We start from the raw sequence: 5,444 nt of genomic DNA on the forward strand, positions 1-5,444 counted from the left end.
ACAGGTAGCTGCATCCTGACGTATACGTGCTGCCAGCTCCTGGAGAGTTTCGCCTGGCTTCCGCTGCATATCACTCCAAAACTTGAAACGCTCTCTCACAATGAAAAGTGTTGGGTCGAACTGTTCTTTCATGAAGTCAACGATTTCGTCCATTGTCAAGTTGTTGATATCTTTAGGCGGATTTTGTTGGGTAGCCAGATTAGCAAGTTGCTTGTAAACAGTAGCGGTCTGATTGGTCAGGAACACATGTGCTATGCGTTGTTCAGGTACAGCATTAGCAGCCACAAGCGTACGGAATCTTGACCAGTAATCAGGCCATAGTTCTGTCGCTGAATCAAATGCAGCAAATGGTGGAATCGACACCATTGTCGAAGCAGCTGAAAAATAGCCACTAAAATCGCCTTCAACTTGTCGAGCACCAAACAGTTTTAACAGAGCATCCATATCTCTCTTATGTTGTTGCATTTGCTTGTCCATTTGTTCCCTAAACAATTTAATAAGTTCTACTGTCTGTTTTTCAGCCATTGTTATTACGATGAATAATTTTACGGTAAAGTAAGCATGTATCCTATCGGCGACGCCAATAAACTCTGTTGTATTTCCCTCGGAAGACTCACACAAGACAACAACAATGAAACAATGAACTCAGACGAACCACAGTGACACACATATCCAACAGTCCATATAACACAAACCTAAATGTTTTGTATTGTCCCCTCTCTGTATGTCATTCATTGACTAATAAAGAATTAGTTAGTCAATCGGCTCGTGACAACTCAATAAGTTAGTTAGCGAATGATAACCGAGTCACAGATAGCTATCATCAGTTAGGGAGCGGAACGCTAAAGACAATGGTCAGCAAGAGAAATGAAATTTACTGTCAGCAACTGTGAGACAACGTACCACAACCCTACAACTTTCACTAGCTCTATATCTGTTCTCTTACAACGTCATTCTATCGCTATTGGTGGCTTACTGCAAAGAGAACGTGTTCACAAAACTATACAAAGAAAAATTCTACAACATCTAACTTTCTTTCGCTTGCTCTCGGATTTTATAACCTGCCCGTCGAGGCAAGGCATTTTCAACGTAACGGTAAATAAATACTTTCTTAAAACTTCATGCATTGTTCATCTTTCACATCCTACAACATGCCGTTATAACAACAAATTTTATCGTTACAACTGCTGACTCTGACATTTCATATCTATCTATCTATCTATCTATCTATCTATCTATCTATCTATCTATCTATCTATCTGTCTGCATGCATGAATGTATGTATGTATGTATGTATGTATGCATGCATGCATAAATGTATGTATGTATGTATGTATGTGTGTTTATGTATGTATGTGTGTGTGTATGTATGTATGTATGTGTGTGTGTATGTATGTATTATGTATGTATGTATGTATGTATGTAAAAAGACATATAAAGAATATAAACCCACCTTACAACTTGAGCTGAGAAGGCTTAAAAATAAGTGGTGGTTGAAGATCTCTGAAGATATTCAAAGGGCTTATGACGCAAAGGATTTAAAACTAACTGTCTTTTGCGTGTCGTATATGGTCCAACAACTTCGTGTATTGTTCCCATTAGATCCAAAGACAATACTGCAGTCATCAAGGAGTCAGAGAAAATCCTTAAACGTTGGCAAGAACATTTCACCGATTTATTTGATAATCCATCATCAGTTGATCATGATGTGCTAGATGGCATCACCTAATGTGTTGTAAATTTCAAAATGGATCGATTACCAAATTATGAGGTTAAAATGGCCATCAACCAGTTAAACGTATGTAAGGCACCTGAATCAGATGGAATTCCTGTGGAACTGTTAAAGGTTGATAATAAGAACATAACACAAACAATATTTAATCTCATCACAGAGTGCTGGGATGGAGCTCCTGTACCACAAGATTGGATAGATAATATCTTAGTGACCTTGTTTAAAGGCAATGGGGATAAAGGAATCTGCGATCATTATCGTAGCATCACTTGTTCGAATCTGCGGACAAAGTACTTGTTAGATAATTGTTGAACAGGTTGATGGAGGACATTTATCCGACAGTAATCCCTGAATCACAAAAAATCTGGCAGAGGGACGATTGATATGATCTCTGCAAGGCAAACTCAGGAGAAATGTATTGAGCAGCGAGTTCCTCTGTATCAGGGTTTTTGTTGATCTGATAAAGGCCTTTGATACGGTGAACTGAAATGCACTGTGGAAAATATTAGGGAAAATAGGGTGCCCACCAAAGTTTATTGATATGTTCGTTCGACTGCACAGAAATATGAAGGCTCGGGTTGTCTTGAATGGAAATTGTCCAATGAAATCCCAGTTGATACACGCTGTTCTCAATATTTTCTGCTGTGATACTGACTCATGCATTCCAGGACTGTACAAAGGGTATTCTATTGGAAATTAGAACTACAGGAAGGATCTTTGACCTATTGATCAATTTCAAATCCAAGGTGTTCCAAATATTAATTAGAGAACTCTTGTATGCAGACGATGTTGACCTTTTGGCTCACTCTCAGGATGACATGCAACACATCATGAATTGTTTTGCAGTATCTTTTAATGCCTTCGGTATGGAAATTAATTTAAAAAAAAACCAAGGTGATGTTCACCCCATCACCAGGGGAAGTATATATCGAGCCAAATGTAATGGTGCATGAAACTAGGTTGAGTGTAGTTGACACTTTTGTTTACCTGGGTAGTACATTATCAAGGGATGATTCACTGGATGCAGAAATACACCTGCGCATTCAGAAGGCCTTTGGAAAATTAGAAAAGTGTGTGGGCAGATCATGGCGTCAATATCAAGACCAAGATTAGTGTGTACAAGGTCTGCGTTCTAAGTGCTCTGCTGTACTCTTAGGAAACGTAGATAATACATCGTATGCGCCTTAATTTTCTTGAACATTTTTACCAGAAGTGTTTAAGAAGAATCCTAAACATCAAATGGCAACCGGAAATACCTGACACACAAATTCTTATAGATGCTGGCTGCACGAGCATTGAATCTACCATCATATCGTCTCAAATACATTGGGTAGACCATGTTCTGCGCATGAATGAGGAAACACTCAAAACAACTATTTTACAGTCAATTTCACACTGGGAAACGCCCTCATCACAAAACAAGAATAAGATATGAAGATTGCATTAAAAACAACCTTAAAGATTTTCAGCTTGAAGATTAAAACTGGGAAGTGCTTGCTTTAAAGATGGGTAATTGGAGAGGATATGTGAAGGAAGGCTGCAGAATGTTTGAAGAGAGACGTCTTGATCATGGAAAACTTAAACATCAGCTTCGAAAAGGCCACAGTATGAACATCAATAAGAACATAATGAGCTGGATTTGTGACTTGTGTGGTCGTCTACTGCTCTCTAAATCTGGGTATGTCACTCATTTAAAATCACATAAAATGCCAACTGTATGCAGCTCTATCCCTCCAATGCTAGGTGAGACAACATGTGTGGTAAAAAGATCTGCAAATCAATATCTGGTCTTAAAACGCATATAAGGGTACATAAGAATGACATCCCACAAATTGACCCAATAAATCTAATAGAGGGCACATCTTTTGTCTGTCACGCTTGCTGCAGACCGTGCGAATCTAATGTTGGACTTAAAAAAACACCTTAAGGGTCATGGACGGACTTTTGGAGCTGATGATGTTTGATGGGGCTACATGGGGACACGGCAATCATCTGCAAAGATGAAGCAATCACCATATGCATGCATGTATGTATGTATGTATGTATGTATGTATGTATACAATCGGTCAGTAAGTAGTTCATAGATTTGCAAAGAGCACACTCGGGGAACCTAGAGAGGCGCAAATTTACGTCCTTGGCCAACTGCATATGGCATTTAAAAGACGAGGAAAGACCATGCACCATTTTTCTGAAACAGCCTCGACCATACTCCAACGGGAGCAGACGATGCAAACTTTGCTTGACCGAGAGGTCAAGGATCTTCAAAAATTTGCTTGACTCGGGGGCCTCCTTAAATTCCAAAAGTGAGATGTTTAACCGGTGCCCACATGAGAGAAACAGTTATATTGAAGACATGGAATTTCTCGCTTGCTGACGAGTGAACGGAAATCGTACATAAACTGACCCTTTTAGGAGACAACTGGAACCGATCAAAGAGAGATAACTCTATTACGCCCCGAAGGGGTTTTGCTTCGAAGAATTTCGTTTTTTTTCCCACAACCTTACCATGAGTGTATTCTTAGCCCCATTAGTAAATTGGTTACGTGCCTCCAAGCAGTAGATCTATGGTGTCTCCTATATTGATAAGAACAATAGTAGATCGATAATGGTAAATTCCTGGCCGGCTATATGTAACGATTACTTTAAATGTATATCCAAGTAACAGATTTTTATTTATTTCTATTATCGTAGGTGCATTGTGTTTTATAAAACAGATTTGCATAAATGCCAATAATCCTGCTGCATAATTTATTTCATTTGTAGATATGTAATGGCACCAGACTAATATTTAAGAAGCTTATACAACATGTATCCGCTTAGCTTTGCCAATTTTGCTAAATATTTAAGTTTGTCCCCACTGTCGAAGCGTTGCTTTTGACTTCTAATAATATGATTATACTGATATTACTTTGCAGAGCTTTTGTAGCCATACTTACTGTTGCAATGAGTGGTTTGAGCGTTTTAGTCTACATCAGTGCTTGCCTCCCTTTCTGTTTCGATTCGTCAACTTGTATTATAGTATTATCAAATCTACCTCCTCAATTAAGGCTGTTACATCTCTGTATGTAACACGCTTGGTGTTTTTGCGAAGCTGAAACATTTCTTACTGTTTCCTCAAAAATACGTAATTGGGTTTTGCAGGTGTTGACAACTGCTTTCATTTAGAATATATATATAATAGCAGAAAGACCGCCCTCCGCGCGGTTTTCTGCTAGACCGTTGATAATATTTTCACATTTGATTCCCAATTCTAATAATTTTTATATTTTACGTCTAATTATTTCATTGTATAAAAGTGCTCACTGGCTTAGTAAATATTACTTTCATTATTTTATCACAGTTATAATCTCTCACTTTTAAGCTAACATCACGGTAGTCCAAGAACAGAGGGAGAACAATTTGTCAAGTTTTACCTTCCCCTAAAAGCAACATAGAGATTACAATTCAGTAGCCCATCTGCAAGCTTTGCAGTGTGTGTGTGTGTGTGTGTGAGAGAGAGAGAGAGAGAGATAGAGGGGGGCTGGGAGAGAACATTGCAAATAATGAATGAAATAAACATGAAATGAAAAAAATCGTATAAATAAAAGGGCATTACTACAGATGTGTACGCCCCCGACTTTGCTGCCTCTTAACATCCAGAAAAATGGATACTTTTTAATAGAATTTTCTATAAATACCGCTTAGATGTTGTAGCTTCAGAGTATATAGGGAT

Source organism: Octopus bimaculoides, chromosome 7 (genome assembly GCF_001194135.2).
Source record: "Octopus bimaculoides isolate UCB-OBI-ISO-001 chromosome 7, ASM119413v2, whole genome shotgun sequence".
Lineage (NCBI taxonomy): Eukaryota > Metazoa > Mollusca > Cephalopoda > Octopoda > Octopodidae > Octopus > Octopus bimaculoides.